Source organism: Lagopus leucura, unplaced genomic scaffold (assembly GCF_019238085.1).
Source record: "Lagopus leucura isolate 7727_CA_CO unplaced genomic scaffold, USGS_WTPT01 Super-Scaffold_100027, whole genome shotgun sequence".
NCBI lineage: Eukaryota > Metazoa > Chordata > Aves > Galliformes > Phasianidae > Lagopus > Lagopus leucura.
The window spans coordinates 292,550-316,247 of record NW_024962278.1 but is presented as its reverse complement, the minus strand read 5'-3'; the positions used below and the strand labels follow the sequence as shown (position 1 = coordinate 316,247).

General features: G+C 40.3%; 1 long non-coding RNA gene across 19 annotated transcripts in view; it reads left to right on the top strand.

Annotated features, from left to right (window-relative positions):
• Nucleotides 1-23,698, top strand: part of LOC122185107 — a 43,891-nt gene that overhangs the window by 5,291 nt on the left and 14,902 nt on the right. For 8 of the 19 annotated variants that reach the window (XR_006180748.1, XR_006180745.1, XR_006180741.1 and 5 more), the window contains 4 exons: nucleotides 6,219-6,328; nucleotides 8,483-8,582; nucleotides 12,658-12,754; nucleotides 23,498-23,680. This is a non-coding gene — a long non-coding RNA (uncharacterized LOC122185107). Of the gene's footprint in view, nucleotides 1-6,218; nucleotides 6,329-8,471; nucleotides 8,583-12,657; nucleotides 12,755-21,255; nucleotides 21,395-23,497; nucleotides 23,681-23,698 lie in introns of all 19 variants that reach the window. The other 11 variants (XR_006180736.1, XR_006180733.1, XR_006180746.1 and 8 more) reach the window with 11 other exon arrangements.

The following is a 23,698-nucleotide window of genomic DNA, read 5'->3' as shown; positions in this document are numbered from 1 at the left end:
TTTTTTTTGTTCCTTCTTTTTACTTGAGGTGAAGATACCAGAACTGCACTTGATATTTGAGAAGCAGATGCAGCATGAATTCACACAGTGATGTAGTCATACCTTTTTTTTCCCTAAGAATTCTGAACTTATGATTTTCTTTCTTTTTTTGACTGCTATTGAGCAATAAGGTGATGTATTCATAGAACTAACTTTATACTTTCAAGATGTGATTCCTAAATTGGGCAAACTGGTTCAGAGTGCACTGCTCTGTTTGGAAAGTCAGTGTTGCTTTTCTTGGATAGCCAGATTGTAGTTGTCAGCACTGAAATTTCCCTTCCATTTTATTGTGAGTCCGCTCGGTGTCATCATGTCTTTCCATTTTTGCAGTAATTATTTTCCTGATGAATTCCATTTCAATCAGAAATCTTCATTTTGCCATTCCACCTTCTTTCCAGACCATTTTTGAATGCACTGAACACTACGGGCCTTATTACGTATCCCCATGGGACTCCACTGATGGTCTTTCTCCTCTGAGAAAACTCATCCTTTAGTCTAATCTTCAATTCTTATATTTAATGAGTTATTTATCTCTGTGAGGTCTTTGCTTGTAGACCACAGTTGATTAGTTTTGAGGAGGGATCACCTTAAATGTCGGAGGCTTATGGAAGCTTGGGGTGAATTGGAAATACAGGGACAATTTCTCAGCTGCATCTCTGTGGCTCGTGTGCTTTGATGCCTTCAAAGAATTCCAGCGGATTTAGTAGGCTCAGATTCCTTTTGCAAAATCACTGTTTACTTTTCCTTAACGTGTTGCATTTATTCATGTATTCACTCATTCTCATCTTTACTGGAGCTTCCACCAACGTGACCAGTATGGACATTAGACTTAGTGTTCTGTGGTTTCTTGAGTTGCTGCTGGATTTATTTTTAAAATCTGATTTCTCGTTAGTTACCTTTCAGCCCTTTGATAATAGCAGTGATTTTCAGCAAAAGGTTACATACTATAAGTATTAGCTCAGATGATTCATGTTTAACATTCTATAAAAACCTTGTATGAATATCACCCACTCCCAGTGATAGATCATTATGCATTTTGTCTCCTTTGTAATCTACTCCTAACAATGTTTTAAATTAGGGCAGGCCTTCTATCTCTTCCAAACAAGGTTTCTGGAGATTCTCCAGGTAAACAGTGATTTAAATGTGTTTGGGGTTTTTTGCTATGGCATTATCTTCTCTGAGTATTTCTTTCATACGTACAAAGCCCACTGGCTCTTGTAAGCGTCTTGCTCTTGATGTGTTCAAGAAGGATTTATTACAATTTTTTTTATTTCTTCAGCAAACTGCTTCTAAACTCTTTCTTCAGTCTACATTATTGTGCTTTTACATTTAGTCTGCCAGAATTTATGTTCTTTTTAGTTTTCCTTTTTCAGACACAACTTCAGCTTTTTGCAGGATACCTTTTAACTTCCAACAGCCTCCCTGATCCTGCTGTTTTATGATGCTAGCTTTTTGTTTTTCTCTCAAGTCTTTTTTGACAGGTTATATGCATTTGCTTTGAGCCTCCAATATAGAATCCTAAAATAGTCTACCTGCCATCTAAAAACATTTTGCCTTTCTGGCTGCCACTCTGAGTGTTTTTTTTTTATTTCCTTTTTTAAAAAATTTTATTTATTTTTACTATATATATATTTTTTTTCTATCTTGAATTCCCCTTCTCTGGAATCAAGCACAACCGTTGCAATTGCCAGCTTTTATTTTATTTTATTTCAGAGTCTGTAATCACAAACTACATGAAAAGCTTAAGGATTTTGACCTAGCTTAATGTTTAGGAAGGCTGGAAAGATCAGCCACTAACATTTCACCATTAACTGTGAGCAGGCAAGGAAGTGGCTGCTGGGGCTGGAGCCTGTGGGAATCCCTGCTCTCACGCAGCAGCTTCTCTCGCCCCTCCTAGAACAAAATAACAGGCAACTAGAGAAAAAGCAGCCTGGGCTGATTTGTCACCACGTCACTGAAGTTTGATATGAGGTTGAGTGTTTTGAAGCAGAGGCTGTCTGTACTAGGCTGTGGGAAGTAGGGTGAGATATAGCAGAGTCATGCTGACAGCGTCCACTTCTCAGGTTACCTGACGTGGGATGGTGTAACAAGAGGTCTGGAAGGATAATGTGTGATAGTGCCAGAGAGGTGAGAGCTCTGACTGCTTCATAACTTCTTTTGCACATAACAAATCATGGGTAAGGCCTGACAACCAAAGAAGGAAAACTGCAGGTAGTAGAACAGGCTTTCTAGCTGATTCTTTTCGGATCTCTCCAATTGCAAACTGCACCTTGCAGCAAGTAGTGGCTGCTTACTAACAGCTCCAAAGCTTCTGGGAGAGGTGGGGATAAGCAGTCTTTACCAACAGGTGCTGCACTTCAGCACGTGACTAAAGCTTGCTTACTGGTGAGAAGCATTTGCTCAGAGGTTGAAAGGCACCACCAGTCAGATGCTGCAGAATACACTTAAAGCCAGAGTGAGCCATACAACGCCAGTTACTGTGCCATTCTGACTGGCACTGACTGCTTAGCAACAGTGAGAGTGAAAGGGATACAGATGAATTGACTGTTTTCTGAGCAAGCTGGGTAGGAGTAGAAGTAATTAGCTGCTAGCTGATGAAAAGGCATGCTTAATTATTTGAATAATTATAGATATAATAGGTGAGGAATTATTCAGTAAAAGTAAGAAAACCAATATGTTGCAAAGAAGGTAATCAAAATGGAAGAGAAAATGACAGCAGTGTGAATTCTTGAGAAGGTGATGTAAAGAATTAACATGATAAATCTGAAATCGTTTGGATTTTCTCTCTGACATATCAACTCAGTTTAACCATGGTGTAAGGATGCACAGAGCTAACAAGGTCTGTGGCTTGCATTATTTCTGGTTTTGTATAACACTGATTTAACGGATTATATGCTAGTGCACTTGAGCTTTATTTTCATATCTCTCAGAACCTGCACAGCTTTATGAGGGTCATCGTTCTTCCAGCAACACTGCAGTGCAACCATTTAATTTGCTAAGTCATGTGGGGAGCTGGTTCTGATCAATATTACTAATTGATTATAACTGTTTGATAAGGCAGCACTGATTTCCCTTGGCACCTGAAGCAAGTAACTGCTACTAAGAAGCAGTTGTGTCATTCAGTTAACTTATTCTGTGCACACTGAAGATAGCAGGTTGAATGGCAGTGGCAGACATTAGGAATACGTTCTTCATTTGGGATGTGTAATCCCTAAAATGGATAATCTGAGAAAAAAGTTCAAATACTTCTCTCTTGGTGTCAGAATGGGTATAGGTGCTGCTGGTTCTGTTTCCATAGTAGGGAATAGACCAGGTGCTAATGGCAGCAGCAGTGGTCTGGTGTCTTCTGTGAGTTTGAATCTGAGAGGCCCAAGATTTATGCTTTTTTTTCTTTTTCTAAAATTGTCATAGCCATAGATGTGAGTGGAATGGGAGACTTCGTCAGCAGCAGCTCTAATTTAGGTTCTGTGAGACTGAAAGCAGTGGTGCCAAATGCTTATAAGCCCTTTTATCCATTGTGCTGGTTAGAAAGGAAAATTAAAATACAAAGATTTTTGTGAATTAATATTTGAGCACTAATTATTAAAATGGCTTCTGATTAACGAGTTGCAAGTCAAGCTGGTTTGGCAAATAGCATTTTGATAAGGTATTTGTAAGACAGATAGTCGTGAGATGGTAAGTTGAAGGTATAACACTGTAACCTTAATGATGATGTTAATGCAGAAATGATGTAAATGTGTATGAGCAATGACTGTGCGAAGTCACTAGGGTACATCAGGACAAATTGACTACAGACAAACCGATCAGCATCAGCTAAGCACAGAATCACTGTAGAGGGAAGCTGGAGGAAATCTCAGCAGATTATTACTTAGTTCATCTCCTTTCACCACAGGATGCCCGCTGATGGCATTCGTGGCATAAGCAGAAATGAATATTTCTCTTCCATTTCGTGGCAGACTTTTGCGAGCGACAGGGCTGTTCTGCACCTGTCCTGACTGTCCTGATCCTGTCAGGGCTGTTATTCCCTCTTTCCTCAGTCTTCTCTCTTCTGAGCACTTCCCATTCTCAGCCTTCGGATTCAGGTCATGTTTTCCAGACCTCTAGCCATTGTTATGCTTGCTGCTTGCCCTGTCAGCCCTTCTTGAGGAGCATTATCCAAGACTGGACATGCCTGTGCACTGAGGCATTACTAATATTGAATACAGTAAGAGGACCTGCAAAGTGTCTTGTAGGTAATTCTTCTGTTAATGTGTCCATGCAGTGCTTTCTCTTTGCTCAAGAGAATGACCCCTGTTCAGCTTTTCAGCCATCACAACCTTCAGGTTTTGTTTTTTTGTGTTTTTTTTTTGCAGGCTGCTTTCTGTCCACCATATGCGTGAGCTGTATTTGTGTTCTTTGCTCCTGCCTAAGTTAAAATGCTACGCTTATTACAATTGAGATGATTCCTATTTTTATAGACAGCTTGTCCAAGTTGTCAAAAGTTTTTAATACTTCTATCTCCTGTGTATTTGTAGTCACTCTTCACTGATTTAATCTTGGCAGGTTTAATAAACAGTCCATTTCTTTAGCCCAGCTATCAATAAAATATTGAATGGAACCGATGAAAGCTGAATAACCGTTCAATTTCTCCTTTAAATTTCACAGTGAATCATTAGAAACTGATCTCAGAGTGTGGATTCCAACCAGATTTGTGCTGTGCCTTCAACTTGGGCATTCATGCACTCGTGAATGTCATGTGGGAAAAGTTACATGCCTCAGTAACACTGAGGTATGTGGCATCTGGTGCTTCTTCCCTATCTGCAAAGTCTTATCTGCCAGAGAGGGAAATTAGACAGAGTCAGCTTGATTTCTTCATGAGGAGTTCATGTTGACAAGCCCTCATCTCCTTATTAGTTTCTGTGTGCTTAGAAATAATTCAGATTATTCTGGTGTTTTTCTCTTCCTGGAAATTAAATCTTTTTGTGCCTTAGCTATTCTGTTTGACTTGCAGAATATAACTTTTAATGATTCAAGTTGCTTCAACATGTAAGAACTTGAAGGACAGTTGTGAAGGCAATGGTATAGACTTCTTACCAGGAGAAAACCTGTGCTAAAGCACAAAGACACAAAAGACTCTTGAGAAAATGGTGAAAGGAATATTTTAACAAAAAAAAAAAAAATTCAGTCTGAGAAATTAAGGAGCAAATTCAGTTTTACATGAATAAGAAATTTCAAGTTAGCTTGGGAGTATTCTGAACATTTTGTCCTACAACTCTGAATAGTCTTGTAGAGATATGATCAGAGTCATATAAAAGAAGAAGTTGGGAAACCTTAAATTTAGCTGCTCTGACTTTTTTCCCTGTAATAGATTGGTAGTGAAGATCTAAGAAAATAGAAATAGAGATTAGAATAAATTTCATAACCTTTTAACCCAGAAAGCCTGGATCTCTTCAGCAAAGTGTTTTCTGAACTCTAATATATGCTCAGTGTTGACACGGGCTTATTCACAGAACAGAGTGACCTTTGCACAGCTCATTGTAAGTGCATGTGTGATGAGTTCTCCTATCTCCTGTTCAAAACAGCCACCTGACAGTTAAGTTTGATCTCACCAAAGCAAAGTATTAGGCTTTGTCTCAAAGCACTTCTGCTGGGGCACTTGGTACTGTGTGTACAGGAGGTGTATGTATATTTATATGAACGCTCCTGTATATCAAACGATGGACATGCATTGCATCAGTATGAACCCTTACTGGATTTCAGAACTTGAGTTTTGCCCAAATTCAGTATTCTAAAGAGCAAAAAACCATGCCTCAACAAACTCTTAATCATGCATTAATAAGCCTTGTGGTCAGTACCTCTTTTCTGTGCATTTTGTTGTGTAGAATTATCATAGCTGTGCCTTGCAATGTTTGGAAGATGTAACCTACTGGCAGAGGAGGGAAATGCAAAGTATCCTCTGAGTCCCAAAATATAGGCAGATGCATTCCGTTTTGAGAGCAGGAATTTTGAAAAGTGTGCGGGGGACCTGTTAGCATGCTTTACTACTTCGACCCTATTTTTGCCACCTTCTTCAGCCTAGGTCCCCTTCTCCTTCCTGGCTCTTATAGCTCGAGGAGCTGCGAAGTACTGTAGAAATCACTGATGTGTGAAAAGTGTTCTGTCATTCTGGCATCCTTTGGTTTTTTGTGTGCCCTCCACAGGCAGGCGCTCACTGCGAGCCTGGAAATGATCTTGGTGATGGAGCTGAGACACATGAATTTACTGAGGGCAGGAGTGAAAGGCAATTTGGTGCAGATTTTGTAACAGAGAGGTGAGTCATTTCTTAATAGTGAGGACTTTTGAATATTACCTCTAGGTGACTTCTATTACAAGGCAGCAGTTAACATATTGCTGTGAATTGGCTTGGAAAAAAGATTAAATTGCAAAAGTACACGAATTTTAAATAGAAATAATAATGACAATAAAATTGGTTGAAAGAACAGAGCTACAGTAACAAGGTAACATTTTAAAAATAAATGGGTAGCTAGGAAAGGTTGTAGGGAGACATGCTGCTTGGAGATCACAGAGGCACCTAGGTTTGACAGCTTCTGTGACTGCATGGAGCAGAGACACGCAGCCAGCCCCCGCTCTCTCCTGGCGTATTATACTGCACAGCAATCAGGCTTAGTAACACATTGCTGAGAGAGACTCCCACTAGTTAGTATTCATTATAGATGGCATTTTTCAGATTGCAGCGCAGCAGTGTAAACAAGTGATGCTGGAGGAAGGGTGGAGAACAGCACTTCTCCAAGCTGTGATTTATTTCCTGTTGATATTTACTTGACTACACAAACCTGTGGTACCACCAGTATTAGGAAGGGAAAGTAACTCTCAAACAACCAGCATGTTCCAGCATTCTTGCAGGAGAGCAGCATGGCAGGAGGCAAAACACAGTTTCAGCAGTAGGACATGCGTGTGGCTTCCCTGTGAGGCTGAAACATCTGGTAGACCTCACTCTGTGAGTTATTGTGTGTCTGCAGGCCTGCCTGGGTGCTGCCAGCTGCCTGCTCTGCATTCCCATTTACGCTGCACTTTGTACATCTTGTCTGCATGAGGAGGGAGCCTGTCTCTGCAGATGGGTGCTGTTGTGCTGGGACACCCTCAGCTGTGAGCAGAAAGCTACCCAGACACACTGGTATCCTGAGAAGGACCAGCATCCTAAAGATGCTGAGTTTGACCGGCTGCTGACATGCCCAAGTCTGGCTTAGCATTGGCTGGTGACCCAAAGAGCTGTTACCCCTGCATGTTTGCCCTGGTTTGCCGAGAATGGGGGTGTGTGGCTCACAGTGCATCCCATAGAGGTTGGCCCCATGCTAGCTGTTTTGTTTTTGTTCTTGGGTTAGTGTTGGTTTTTTTTTGTTGTTGTTCTTTTGTGAGACCGTTTTTTTTTCCACATGAACCTGCTGTCAACCACCCAAAAAAACAACACAGCTTAGCCATGACATATAAATCATTAATTCCTGTAAGCCACAAGGGTGCAGTGTGGTGGCAGTGCTCTCCATCCTTTCCTTTCCAGCTGGGGGTGTTCTCTTTTCTCCAAAGCCTGCTTGCTTTTGAAATACCTGGGTTGATACCTATCTTTTTTTTTTTTTCTTTTTTTCCTGAGGTGTTAATGACGGATTGTCTTAAGGGTATTTGATTCCCCCCATAACTACTTCACAGTAATAACTAACTTATGAATGGGACCTATTCAAAAATGCAGGAGCTTCTTAAAAGGAAATTAAAAGCAGCGGATATAAACATGCAGAAGATGAGAAACTAGATGAAAACACCCTATCCGAAGCTCAGAGCAATATATCACGAAGTGGAATGATTCTGCAGGGGACAAAAAAGGCAATATTCCAACTGCAGAGTGGAAGTCAGTATTCAAAGTCTGGGAGTGCTGAGCAAATAAAGAAACTATTCAAAAAGAAATACAAAACAACAGCAACCCAAAACAAACAAACAAGCAAAACCTACAAAAAAAACCAAACAAACCACTGAAACAATCCACCAACAAAAACCATAAACTATCAAGCTAAACCTGTAGGGCAAGCAAGGGAAACCCTTAAGGAAAGACCTGGTAAAAGAATAATAAAAACAGCTAGTAGAAATATTTAAAATGACCACAATCAGGTATTTTTCCAGAGATTTGTGAATTACTGTAAGAGAGGAAAAGCACTGAAAGGCAAACAAAGCTTTGTTGATGTTTGCTGTGGTTAAGGTTGGTTATTCTCCCTTGTGAGCCAAACTTATGGGGACAAGTGTAAGGAACTGTCTCAAATTAAGTGACATTAAAATGCATTTTAGGACTAATTGATAAGATGAAGAGTCAAAAAGTGCCAAGACCATATGGTATTCACTCAAGAGCTCTGAAGGAAAACAAATATGCAATTATAGAGCTACTATAGTTTGTAACCCGTCACTTAAATCAGTCTCCCTGCAGGAGGCTTGGAAGATGGTTAATGTGACAACAATTGCTGAGAAGGTCCCCAGGAGTGAAATGGAGAACTGCAGACCGTCACATTGGAGTCTGTACTGAGCAAGTGAGTGGAAATTATAAGAATAAAATGCATAAATGGATAAAATCTTGTCTGTTAGGGAACATTTTTCCAGTGAGAAACCACATTTCATCCATTCACGGTGGAATCCAGTGAAAGACTACTGAAGATGCAGGTTGCTACAGCAACTTAAGAAAAGCTCTAGTGGGTCAGACTGACAGTCAGCTGCCTGGACTGTCCTCCTCTTGTATCTACAGCCACAATTTTATAAGCCTTACTCATATCCCACTTGTTGCCTCCTCTCCAAACTTCAGAAGCCCTCTTAGTATCTCTTCCAAAGCAAGAACTTGAAATCAATTTGGCTTATGGTTCTTCACAAAACGTGTAATTAAGCTGCAAAATCCTTTGCTGTGGGATATTACGGATGCTCAAAGTTTACTTGTGTTCTGCGGTTATTAGAAAAAGTTAATGGAGAGAAATGAAGTTATGGCATAACCTGTTAGATAGTAAACCCAAAGACAGTGGTTCAAAAAGTCCAAAGGCATGCTGGGAAACAGAATAATGTTCCAAGAAAGCATCACTGTATTCTGGCTATGTTCTTAAGCTCATTCCCCAGACATTTGTATGTAAAAGCAGGCGCTGCAGTAGGGGAACCTTCGATCTGACCCAGTGCAGGCTTTCTTGTGCTTTGTTATGTTCTGTCAAAAGAAAATGAAACGTAGCTGTGAATGTAAACACTTCTGATGGTAACAGTGAGCACTGAACTCATCTCCCCCACTATACAAGCAGGCGATGAATTTTTATTTGAATGCTAATGAAGATCTTACCAAGATGCTGCTAGGTCTCATCTAGCAATATAAAGAGAAAAGCTTACATGGTGGAAATGAACAAAGAGCCCTTATAAAAGGATGAAAATGTGTTGCAAATATTGATGTCGTTAACCACTCACAGGTCAAAGACATACTTGAAGCTACTGATGTAATTTGAAGTAGGTAACCAAATATAAATATGAGTGTTTTCTTACAATTAATCTATGTTTTTCTCTAAAAGGAAAAACTGATATTTTTTGTGTTCCTTTAACTTCAAACAGTCTGGGGTTTAAGTCAAAAAGCAGATCTTTCTGCAGTGATATAGTATATACTAGATCTCTTCTAGTTTTTGGATCAGAGCTGAGGCAAGCTTCTTTTACAAATTTGTGCTGCAGTCTACTAGAAGAGCTGTTCCCTGCCAGGAGAATATTACATACAGTACTGAGAAAAATGAACAGAGTCAGCTTGTTTGAGAGCTAACTGATGCTTACTCACAACACTGATAAGCCTGACATTTACTGAGAAGTGCCACAATTCTCAGTCCAATGAAAATTCCCAAGAGGGTATTTTTTTCGGTTGTACTTCACATTCTATTGACTCAGGGTAAGCTGGAATTTTCTGAAGTATGCAACTCAAAAAAAAAAAAAGAAAAAACAGTGGAACCCAACTCCTCCGCTTGAATTACATACAGATGTACTAGCTGTCCTTGGCACGTTCGTTAATGATTGTGGTATGTTTAATGATGCTCTACAAGTTGTCTGTGCTTTATGTGCCATATTTCATTCCTGTAGTGTATTAAAAGTACTTGCACAAGAGTTCTTGGTGCCTTGATTGCAATTATAAAAATTGTACTTGGAATACTGTCACTTAACACCTCTATAGAAAAGCTAAATCTTGTAGTGAAATACCTGTTTGTAATATTAGGCAGTGTTCTGGCTCTTATTCTAATCTCTGCATGCCGGTCTGTGGTTTGACTTTATGTAGCACCCAAAATATCTGGCCATATAGGATTCTTCTGAAATAGGCCTTGCCTGAGAAAGGCTGTCAAAAGATTTTTGAATGTTCAAGTGGATTATGTCAAGCAGTTCCCTTTTGATCATTATTATAAAGATATGTTCGAATAATTCTAAAATATTAGTGATGCAAAATGTTCATTACAGACATTGTGATAATTAGCTCCTACAATATCGTGTTTCTTATCTAGGAATTCCATTATCCTGCTTTTAATTATCATTTTTCCCAACCTTCAATGTGCAGAGCAATTTCTCTGGCTCATCTACTATTCTTTTAATATAGAGAGGTAACCCAAATAGCAGCTAGGAATTTTCTGCCTTTTTTTTTTTTTTTTAATAAGGAAAAAGATATTTTTATTTATCAAAACTTGAACTTTTCACAGGAACATATGTTCCAGATGTCAAGAGTTGCAAAATCCATCACTTCAGGTGGTAGTTTGCTCCCAAATTTAATCATCACTACTGTTAAAAAATGTGTGCTTCATTTCTGGTTTGAATCACTTCCATTTTTCTACCCTTAGTCTCTCCTATGTCTCTACTAGATTAAAAAGTGCTGGTTGATATTTTCCCCTTGTGAAGGTAGTTATTGAATCACCCCACAATTGAGCTGTTTAAGTTTCTCAGTTACACGTTCTTCTCATATACTTCTTATGGCTCTTTCCTGCCCCCAATCTAATCTTTCAACAGCTTTAAATGTGAACATCAGAATTAGATATACTAGGAGTTTCAGCGGTGCTGTGCCCAGAGGTTGAACTTATTCCTCATTTCTGATGACTTCTCCCATTTCATCTTGCTTCTACCCTGAGTGCTGGTGGTTAGCTCCTTGTCCATTAAGATCTCCTAAGTCATAACCATTGCACTGCAAGACACAATTTTCTGTTCTGTAGGAGCCACCCATATTCTCTGTTGGTCCATTGACTACCTCTTCTTGAAAATACTCCTTTCGTATCTTGCATAATAGTTAAGCAGAGAGCAGCCTGCCTTCCTGAATGTTCAGGATCTAATAGTTCTGAAAAGCAGTCATACTGTGTTTCTGTAAATTGGTTCTCCAGCCTTTTATTCCTTTGTGCCATTATCTTGATTTATTTATGAATAATAGAGGTCCCCATGTTTAGTATTTCACCTCTCAGCATTAAGTACTTACTCATATTTCGCTGGTGACTGATGAGATATCTCCACTCATATGCTAACATCCTTACAGCTCAGCCAGTACAGCCAGAATACTCTTTTCCAGTACAGATTTTAGTCTCACTAAATTCCTTTACATGTTTTAAAAAAATATAAAAATTATTTCACTCTTATGACCTATATTCTCTTTTCTGTTGCTTGTGACTGTGTACTATGGTACACCACCAGCTTTGTCATTGCGTTTTACTTTTGTTGCTGTGTCAAGACCTGATTTTGTTATCCGGGTGAATCTAGCTTTTTAAAAATTACTTTTGCTTTATTTATACACGTTTATATTTCTTAGAGGGGGCACCTTTGTTTAACTTCTTAGTCTGATGTCGTCTTGATATAATACAATTTCACTTATAAATTGTTTTCATCTCTGTGCTGAGCTTTTTCTCTGAACTAGCTGGATACACAGAGCATTTTTATTTTACCAACTCTTAGCAATGTTTGCTTTAGCTCATGACAGATTTCCCCCAGCTCCCACTTAATTAAACACATCATATACGTTTTCCTTGTGAAAAGTCTGATTTCACTTTTGACTTTTGATGGAGAGCGTCACCTCTGGATAGCATCTTCTTCTCCTCTGCCTAATTGGTGTTGTGTGTGTAACTGGAAGGGTTTTGGAGAAACTGTCAACAGTACCCTAGGGCTAAATCTTCTAGCCAGCAGTTTGACTTTGCCTTCCAGGATCCTTCACTTACATTTCCCTTTAAAATTCGTGACATGTATTAGGACCTCATTCTCCTCCCTGGCACTTTCTAGCATCCACATAGGTGTCTCATAAAAGACCCCTTCATGTTCTGCCTACAAGCTTGCAAATCTCTGTCATCACATCCACAGCTACTGTTGCTCCTGGTATTTAAATTCCCTACAGCACAGTAGACCAAAAGTTCTTAACTATGAATGTATTTTGAGATACAGCCTTCTCGGAGCTGTCAGCTTGCTTTTCCTCAGCTGGGAGGCAGCTTCTTGCTGTGCTGTGCTCTTCTAAACTGCCCATTGTGAGAGGAGCCTGAGCCTCCTCAAAGGGGAGATAAGAGCAACTAATCTGGACTTGGCCCTACTCCCTTATGTCCTTTTATATTGTTTTTGTGCCTCGTATTTGTTCTGTCTTTGCTCTTCCAGATCAGAAGCTCTGGCCTCAAACTGCTCTGGGTGAAGACAGTAGCTGAAGCAATTACTGAAGCATTAGTGACTGTCCTGGAAGTTCTTGGAAGGGCAGGTGAGATCACTGAGCACTATACAAGGGCAAACAGTTAACTTCTGAAAACATAGAAATCAGGGAACAAGAGACCACCCTTCACAGAAATTAGTCTGAAAAAAAAACCAAAAAACACCATGATCAATTTAAGGCAAATAGAAGTTTTTTTTTTTTTAAAAAAAAAGAAAAACAACACCATAGATTTACCAAGAATAAATCATGAGATCTCACTGTAATTTCCTTCTTTGAGAAAATAATGTCTACTAGATGAAGAGGAGGCAGCAGATGGGACATATTTTGCTTTAGGAAAGCTTTTGAAACTGTTCCACATTATTCCCTCGGAAGCAGACTAAAGAAATATGGTCTATATCAGTGTGCCCAGTATTTCTGGCTGGGTGAGACACTTACCTTCTTTCTGTATAAGGGAGAGCCCATATGTTGCAGCCCTCCTTCTAACACATAACTGTACTGTGAAAGCATAGAAAAGCCAGTGCTTCCTGGGGCAATGAGATTTATGGCATATGTGCCGATAGATCCACATACTGCCATGATCAGAGGCCATAAGTGGACTTCCAGTGTACTCAAAATAGTCCGCCTAGTGGGCGGCCATCCTTTCTGCAGACTCTGATCTGGATTCAGAAAGGAGTAAGGGAAACCACGGCCTTAAATGTCCTGGCAGGCAGGACACAGTTCACAGCTTCAGGTTCATCATTGAGAAGGTGTGTGATGTGATGTCATGTGGGTGGCAATGGTGTGCTGTCAGACTGAGAAGTTATTTTGACTGACACCCGGCTAGGGTGTGTCCTGGGCCCAGTTCTATTCAGTATGTTAATTAATGGCTTATATGGTTTAACAAAGAACTCAGTCACAACATTTGTGTACACCCCAAGATGTACTTTGAAGGTCAGGGTCAAACTTTCAGTGAATTTGAGAAACTGGAGAATGTGATCCAGAGATCAAGAATATGAAATAAAAAGAGGCAACTCATATGTGCCGAAAGAGCAAATAAATATCCAAATATAAAAAGGAGACAACTGGCTGAGGTTGAAGCATATCATAGCAAGATATAAGAATTACAGAAAATCAGAAGTTAAACAGGAGTGAGTGATCATGCAAGTCTCATCCTGGGAGGTGTTATCAAAATGTATTATTAAAATGTGAGAGGAAGTTTCCTTTTCTGCAGTGCCTTGGAGGCCTTTTCTGGATCTCTGTATCCACATTTAGTGTTAGAGAGAATAGTTGTTGTGAATCATGCGGATAGCAATGACAGAGGAATGAGTGGGAAAGGAATTGTGAAAGTGGAACATGGTGTTATAAATTGTCCCAGTACCAGACAAGCAGATTTTCAGTTGTTGGTGAGGTAGCTTTTATAAGAGAGATAAGCTATATAAATCAATGTGAAAGTAGATTGCAAGGTTTTAACATTCCAAAACAATGAGATATTTTTATAGGCGAGATTTGTGGAAACTCACCAACTAAGCTGCGATGCATAGTTCAAGATGGCAGCTCCTCTTCAAGAGAAATGAGCAAATTCTTGTAATTTAGAAAAACGCAAAGAACTAAAATCAATAATATTGAGTAAGGAAATTGCAAAGAATTGTCTCAGCAATTAAAGTTCAGGCTAAGCAGGCCCTGTGAACAATGGGCAACTAGATCAATAAAAAATATAGAAATACAAAAGCTGCAAGTCTGAAGCCTAAAAGAGGTGAACAAGAATGTCTGATTTTAAAGGAAGTTATTGATATAATAAATGCCTCAGAAACTTGGCAGAAAGGTGGAAAGCCCGAATATGGAAGAAATAATAGAGGAAGGATGGAAAGGGGTACATTAGTGGTGAAGCAGTAGAGGGTATGAGGAATTGTCCCTAAATGAAGTTTCAGTAGAGGACATTTTGGAACAAATCAATAAAACGAACAGTAAGAAGGCACCAAGATAAGATAATACTCAATCAAGAGTTCTGAAAGACCTCAAACACTAGATTAAGAGAAAGCTAAATGTAGCATGAAAAGTGTCATTTAAGTTGACCACACTGCAAGAAGAATGGGAAGTGGCAAATGTGTCTTCAGCCTTGAGGAAAAAGGACTCCAGGACTAATGTGAAAAACCATAGATCAGGAGATCTCACTTCCAAACTGAATAAGTGGGTAAAAACTGCAATAATATAGAAGAGAACCAGTAGAAGGTTTCATAAATGTGATTTATTTGGAAAAAGTCATTACAGTTCTTGCAGAAGGAGACCACGTCTCATAAATCTATTTGAACTCTTTGAAGATGTCAACACGCTTGTAGGTAAGGCTGATCTAGTTGATATAGTGTGTAAGGACTCCCAAACAAATGTCAATAAGTCTTCCTGCAAAGACTCTTAAAGTAGTTATGCTGAGATTAAAAAAAAAAAGGTGTCCTCTTGTAGGTAAATAAGATAGAGAAAAAATAGGATAAAAACTGGGAGAAAACATCAATGTTCCCACTGAAAGGATCATTATGATTTGGTCACACAACTATTAAGAGTTAGGACCTGTGCTTTTCAGTACTGTGTTGGCAAGGTTTGTGGATGACGCAAAATTAACTGGGAGTCAAATCTAACCCTGTGAAGAGAGGCGGGTGGTTCTCATGATAGTGAGTGACTGTGTCAGAAATGGCATGTGAAAGTCAATGCTAATAAATGCAAAGCAGTTTCTCTGGGAGTATACATATTCAATCATGTATTATACTTATTCAGTTACAGATTGAACATTAAGTTATTATCATTCAGAAATAGAGTGACTGTAGGATAGCACTTTGAAAGCACTGATGTAATGACCAGCAGCAGTCAAAAATTCAAACTGAATGACAGAAAATTTTGAAAGAGAAAAAAGGAGAAGAAAAACATGATTATAAGATTATGTCACTATATAAATGTTTGACAAACCCACATATTGATTAATATGTGCACTTCTGTTCATCCTGTCTCATAAAAGACAGAACTAAAAATGATGGGTGGGAGTTATTTAGCTCAGAGATCTAGACACCTAAATTTAGGCTTCTATCTGTAGGTGTCAATCTGTGAGGTAGATACCTTAACTCCACCACTAAATCGAAGTGTTTTAATCTGAATTCCACCCACAGGGAGTATATGAGAAAGGCAGAATGATTTTCAAATCAGGACAGAGAAAATAGTTAGACGTGGGACAGAGATGTTGAAACTTCCTACCTAGCTAGGAAATAACGAAGAAGGGATAGCTATTATTTTTCAGAATAGAAGTAAAGGATGTCCCACAGAATTATTAGGCATCAGGTCTAAAACAAAAAGTCATACATTCCCATATAACATGTTATTAAATTGTAGAACTTATCGCCAGAGGCTGTTGTGTAGGTCAAAAAGTATAAATTAATTAAAAACTTCTGGAAGGCTGATGGGAAGACGATGTCCTGCCAAATGGAATTACGAAGGCTCAGTCAACTGTCAGAAGTGATAGAGGCCCTGACCGTCCTATTGCAGGTAGAGGTAAATGGAAGGATGCTAAGGAGGCAAAATAGGACAATAAGGGCACTTTCTAGGCCAGAACAGAGAGTGAGAAAATGGTCTGCACCCCACCAGCAACTCTTCCTGAGGTCACTGAACGCTATGAAGGAGCATCCACAGTTTGGATCTCAGGAACGGAAAGTGTGGTATACCCCAGCTTCCTTTGAGGGAAGGAGGGAAAAAGGAAGGTTCGGCTTGAAATCCAGTATAGGAGTTTTAAATGTTAAGGTAGACTAATGATATAGAACTAGCCACTAGTTATGTCCAGAACACGGGAACAAGAAGCAGTGTTCATAGTTCACGGTCTTCAGCACCTCGGAGTTGACTGAATGAAGGAAATACTACAACCACCAGCAGCACTGTACTTCCCAGGGCTTGCAGCTAATTGCTCCTACCTGGGGCTCAAGATTCAAGTACTGGAATTCAGGTATTGTTTCTGTTCCTTACTAGAGCAATGCTCCTGTGGTGTTTGAAGACTAGAATTGCTAACAACCACATTCAGCTGAGCTTATCTTGCTCATTCCAGACTCCTTGGGTTTTTCAGTCATCACAGAAGTTGCAGATGAGATTCCAAATGCAATCAATAATGAATGAATGTGGTCAGGTTGATTGGATGTCTCAGAGGAGTAGCCAACAAGATATGCAGGACTGGAGGCTGGAGAACATCTGCAGCTTTCTGGTAAGGGGAGGCAAAACCTAGGTTGTATTAAATATGAGCAAGGCTACTACAGTAGGTAAGTTTAGTTTAGAATAAAGCTGTGCGGTGTGCTTCCAAACATTCCTCTTTCAATCCTGCTTTCATTTTCCAATTTGTTTGGATATATTTTCATCATTTTGTGCTGCAGGAGAAGAAAACACCTTGTTTCCATTTTGAGTTGCTCAGCTGGCTGTCCCCAGGGTATTTCCACCTGGCTCTTAAATGAGTGCAGGTATTTTCTGGTGTGCTTAGGCACATATGAACTTGGTTCCACAGAGCTCAGAAGTCCTCTGGAAAACAGTATTGCTCATCTACAGTATGAACTTGGAGAATAGTGACTTAATTAGATTGGTAGCACAGCTAAGCAAAATTGGAGTCTAATGCAGCTGTCTTTAAAATACACTTCATAAGAAGCCTACAATAAAATGGGAATTGGAAACCCTTAAAAGGGGCTAAATTTGATGGTGACTTTTGGATCCTTTGGTGTGAAGCAATGTGGTAAAATCAATCAGTAACTTAGAGATCTTTTAAAAGTCATTTGCTCAACATGAAGCTTTCTGTAAGAACATGCAAGATTTGGTAGGAGTAGCTGATGGTGATTCAGGATGCAGCATCCTCTCACAGAAGGGCTGGAGCCTTGTGTCCACAAGCCTGGTAAAAGAGCACTCGAGTCTTCCACTCCAGCATGAAATTCCTGCTTTATTACATACCTCTAACAAAGACCATGACTACAAGTGCACTGCTTCCAGTGCCAACGTGTGATGTAAGGAGTTCCTTCCCTCTTCTGTCCCAATACCAATGTACTGTCACAACTGTGGGGCTGTCACGGGAGCTTCTTATGCTGGCACAGCCTCTGAAAGGAAAAGATTTGTAATTACATGCAAAAAAGAGAGTGCTCTGAGTAATCTGTGAGCTTTGGTATGCATATGTATGTTCCTCCGTCTCTGGATAGGGATGATCAGCTTTACATGAGCACTTGTCACCAGGGCAGGACTTTGAGCTTACTGCCTGAGACGCTGTTGGAATGCTGTGACCGCAGGACTGTTCATAACATCTCTTGTTGTTTATTTTTTTTTTCTTGACCTAGAAAATATTTACTCATTATTTACAAATCAGAACTGCTATCCCTAAAAAAAAATTTAATAAGGCATTTTGGTGCCTGTCAGGGTGTTGCAAATGGAAATCAGGGTCAAAACAGTATCATGGTTCTGGACTTAATTAGATAGGCTGCTTTTCTGGGGCGAGTTGTTGCAAGGAGTTGGGCACCGGGGAATTTTTTGCATTGAGCTAGGAGGAAAGCAGCTTTAAAATTTCTTCCTCCATTTCCTAGAAAATGAGTTTTCTCTCATTTTCTCTCTTTTGGATTGTTCAGCCAAATGTCTCTGTTTTTTCATGATACGTTTCACAACATATTTGTTACGTCCATACATAGAATGTTAGAATTAATCAAAACTGAACCATTTCTAGAGAAAGCCATTTCACGTCTATCTCTGTCATGAGACTGGCTGCACTGATAGGGATTAGAGGTTGTTACACTAATGACTTAGATTTTTGTCTCATTGCCAGAACCGTTTCCCAATTTAGAACCTTTTCTTCTGATTAATATTTGTATTCCTCCCACAATTCCTCTTCTTATAGGAATTCGTACTGGGAATTATTCCAGACCTACATAATGTCTCTGAAATCTTTTTATCCCTCTGTTTGCTGATCAGTGGAAAGGATTTTAATGCCAGGTTAGGTAATCGAGATAAATCCTAACTTCATCTAACTTTATCCCTCGACTATGTCTTGGATATTCTAGAAACATTTTTTGTGATCCATAAATAAATTCACATAGGATTTTGATTAATCTTTTTTTGCTCTTATTTTTCCAGCGAAGCCTCATTACATTAAACGGGAGATCAAACAGAGTGAATTACAGCTTCCACTATTCGACTTGCACTAGTTTGTTCAGTGCCACACCTTTTTTTGTTGAAAACATCAATAAGCTCCAAAGAGAACCTTTCGTGCACAGCTGGACACGTGCAATATATTTTAGTGCCATCCTGAGGCAGGGATGGTTTCTTCCTAATAATGCCTTCTAGCCCCATTCAGTTATTTGAGTGAGCTTACATAGCAGCGCGGAGTATATGCTCATATAGTTCACTTCTCAGTGCCCTTCATTATAAAGTAGATGGAGCTAACCAAGCCTGTTCTCTTGTGGGTGCTTGGAGCCAGCAAAGACACGAGGATGCTGCTGCAGGCTGGGAGAGGTGGGGCTTCTGGATCTGAGAGCTGCATCACAGCACTGCAGTCCTGTGGGCTGGTTCCTTCTGCTTCTGTGTGCCCTCGTGTTGGACACCTCGTGGCCATGAGCCAGCTGCTTCACATGCACCTAAGGAAAGGCTTCACCAAAAAATACGTATCCCATTTGGAAAGCGATCTGACCTTATGCGCAGGCAGTAACAGGGAGCTGGTACCTCGTTAGCCATTTTCTTCTGACACTGTTAGTCTGAACCTCCTGCTGAAATGAACCCAGAAGTCAAAGTTTCCTTCCCAAGAAGAAAACTTTGGTTTGTGTGACTGCCAGATGACAACTCGGCACCTCGGAGCCAGTGGGTTAAATGAGCCCAGGGACGGTGGTGGCTTCAGTTCGTTAGGAGAACTGGACTGCGCGTTACCCCTGACAGTCCTGCTGATAGATGGAATGGAAAAAACCCTCCCTTGCTTTGACCCAGAGTTGCTCTTTTCTCTGATGGTTCATTGATTCCCTTTGCTTCCCTTCTCATTTAACAGATTTTATAAGTTGGGCATTTACAGATCTGCTGCTATTAACATTCAGTGTTAGTGGACCCGGGAGCTTCTCTGCCAACTATTGCAGAGCTTCTGAGCCTGCTGATTTAAAAATGTTCATTGCTGATAGATTCTAACATCTTTCTCAGTTACTAATAGACTGGAAAGTATTTCATCATCTTCAAGCAATGAAAGCAAATCATCCTTCTTTCCAAATACTGAATAAAAGTCTGTTTGAACACTTCTGCATTTTCTGCATAATCCTTCACAATTCTACTGCCTGCACCGAGCAGTGACCCTGTACTGTTGCTAGGGTTTCTTCTGCAAACACAACTTTCTTGTACTAAGCTCCGTCAGCCACGGATTTTATTCTGAGGTTTCTTTGTTTCATGCTTCTGTTCATGTAGGTCAAGAGTTTTCCTGGCTATTGATTTACGACGAGGTAGATGCAGTGCTAGTGTTTGACATTTCTGTATTTGTTTTTGTTTGCTGATATGACTAACAAACGTTAACCACGCGAGTCAATTGTTTTAAGATTACATGCTGAGTGTCTGGCAGTCTATTAATTTTTGCTTTTTTTTTTTTTTTTTTTTAAAGTGCCAGGTAAAATGCCCAAAGAGCCAGGAATAATATACCATTTCCCCAGTGTTCACATACATACGTGTATCTTTGTAATAAATATTTGATATTGTATACATATAAATATATGTATATATAACCTCCCCAGCAGCAACCCAATATAGTACATTTTTGACAACCTGGAGTCTTTTAATATTTGAAGTAGGGGCTTGCAATATAGCAAAGGAATGACCCTGGTGAGAGATGTGCATTTCTTTTTTCCCTTTGAAATCTGACATGTCACGAGTCTCATTGTGTTAGTCTATGTGTGTTCTGCTGAGACTTGCCAGTGTTGAGCGATGTATTCCACAGAGACCTTGTCCAACAACAAGCACCATCCTGGCTTCAGGCAGGAGCAGAATTTTACCTGCAATGCACAGCAGAGGAGCCAGCGCTGGCTGGCAGAACTCAAAAACAGTGCAGATAGGAGGACATAGAAAGTATGGAGAAATAGTTGTGAATCAGGGAGAGAAGCAAAAATATGGGGACAGGGAAAGTCTGTAGGGTAGGGGCAGAAAGAACAGTGCTGGTTCCTGTGTGTTCCCTGTTAAGAGTGTGGAACTGAGTTCAACACCACACGGTACCTCTCATGCAGATGTAGCAGCAAATACATGAAACCACCAGCACAGCAAGTGTGTTCAGATTCAATCTATTTTAGGTCTTTATAAAGGAAGACAGCGACTTACTGTTACCAAGAATCTCATTATTTGAAGGTATGAAGACCCAGAGGAGGATTAGGATAGCAGAACAGCATCTCTTTGGCCACGGTACCTTGGGAAGAGCTCTGCAGTGCAGGGGGGGCAGTGCTACCTGTGCTGCTTATGTCTGGAGAGGCATCCTGGTACAGCTTCAGCAGGGCTGGAGGTACAGCAGGCAGTAGAATAGTGTTGTTGGGAATCTGCCCCCTCTTTCACATGCTGTTTGTGCTCCGCAGACACTTACATTCTCTGTGCTGCATCACCATATGTTGGAGGTCCTCATTCCTTCATCAGAGCTGTTCTCATGTTCACTCCGGCCTCCTTGCACCACTCTGCTGACACTGCACAGAGTGTATGGGCAGAGAAAAACACAGAGTACGTATCAATAGAAATACATGCATGCAGCTCATTGTGCATGGACTAACAGACCCCCTGCCGTAGTGCTGTATCCTCTCTTTCTGCTCACGTGTGTTTGCTTTGGGCTGCACATTTCTGCAACCACAAGCTATCAATTAGAAATCCAGCAAATTAACCAGGCTGAGAATACATATTTATCTTACACTCTAAGTTTTTTCTGTAGCACCCCCAACAGGTGACAAGGTGGTAGCGTGACAGCATGGTATGCTGCCCTTGGATTTGGCTGTGTAGGTATTTTTTTTGTGTTCTTTATACCTTAGAGCCCAGTGGCTCTCTTTTCTCATAACTACCGTTACAGCACTTTCAATCTGAGGGGCTTTCCTGTGCTGAACCTTTGTCTTGCACTCTCACCACTGTGTCTCTTCATTTTCATTAGTAGCAGATGGAGCGTGAGTCCCAGTTCTTCCTTTCCATCCTTGCTGCCAAGAGATCTCTGGTGCCTAGGCATATTTTGTAGATACTTAATTTTCTGCTAGTTTTCATCCAGTGATTTTGATTAATTTTATCCATGTACATAAAATTATTTTGTGAGTGACACTTTTCATTTAAAAATCCTGCTGAAAGCTAGGTTTACTAACCTGATTCCAGTGAAAACATTTAATGCTTCCTCTTTTCAAATTTGAACCTCATTATTATTTTTCTGTAATCCACTTTTAATTGTAAGTACCCAGCATTCTGCCAGTTCACGCGGCACCAAATGACACAAGGTTGCTCTGGAGTGCTCCAGTGAGCATCTTCTGGGGAATATTGAAATTCAATGGAAACAACATGAGAACCATTATCTGAAACAGCCTCTTCAGGCAAACCATATGGGGTGAAATATTCTGCACTGCTTCAATAATCTGAGCACAGATATGTTCACTGGTAACTCTGCAGTAAGCATCACTCATTTGCTTTGTCTGTGCAGTATTAATGAGCCATTTCAATAGACAGCAGGTTTCAACTATATTTGGTGCATATTCATGTTGCTTCCTTCAAGTTGTTTCAAAACTCCTTTCCCTAGATTAACTAGAAAGTCTCAGTTATCATGTCAAGTGCTGGGTACCAAAGACAAGGGTCATCCTGTCCTTTCCAGTCTTGGCTGAAGAGTGGGGCTGGTGTTTAGAAGAGAGATGGTGTGGTAGGCGTGCTGCCTTTGCTGAGCCTTCCTTCAGCAGAGAGGCTTGGCTGCTGCTTTCAACAGTGTTTGCCAGGGCTACTTCTTTCTGAACACGAAAAACCTCCATATTATTTTGTGGTTCATCTGTCACATGGGGTTTGTGGTTGCTAGCAAGCAGGGGAGCCTTACAACTCTTCTTACAGATAGACTCACGTTATGGTCATGGAGGAGTGAGAAGATGGTGAACGCGAAATGGAGAGCACAGAAGGAAAAGCTGTATGTTTTGACTGGCCTGATCTGTGCTGTGTTTCTAAATACCTATCTGTGCTGCTGTTCTGATGTGCTCAGGGGAGCTGAATTGCCCCAGACATTGGTGCAGGTATTTGCAGAGCCTCCTTGTGCATGTATGCAGCATATTCCACTGGGCTGATAAACTCCAAAGAACGGTGTCTGAGAACCAAGATGTACAGAGAGATCTGTGAGGGGTGCCAAAAGCCCAACAGAGGGTTCTGGTTAGTACTGAAAACCATGTGGAGGGTTCCAGGGAGTGGAAAAGTCACTTGAAATGTAAGAAATATTTTGATTGACACCCTTTTATCTTTGTCAGCATTCAGCAACCTTCCTTTATCTTAGTGCTTTTTTTTTGTGGTAACTATAGGGAGCTTAGCCCAGACAACAGCTGAAAGAATGTATGAATAGATTAGCAAGGTCACTCAAAGGTCTTTCTAGGGAAGGGCATTCACACTGCAATCTTGAACTAACCACTTCCCAAGAAAGTCAACTCAGGTATTTAAACAGCACCACAAGGAAAGAGGCTGAGGGTTGCCAACACCAAACTAGGTTAGCTTATGTGCCTTGGTTGCTGGTAGAAAAAGAGGTTTTTTTAATTGCAGCTCTGTATTTATACTATGTTCTCTTCACAAAAAAAGATGAAATAGAAAATAAACTTATGATTTATCCAGCAGGATGGAACTGGCAATGCTGTGGCTGAGGGAGGCGGAGGTCAGCAGCCGAGGGCTAGAGCAGGAGCCACATCCTCGAGTTGCAGCAGCGCAGTTTGATGCTGTGGTTGTGCCAGGGCTGCTGGGAGAAGAGCTGGACTGGCTGAAAACTGCAGTCCTCTCAAGCTGGTGGAAGAGCTACGGGTGAGGGTTTTTTCCCCT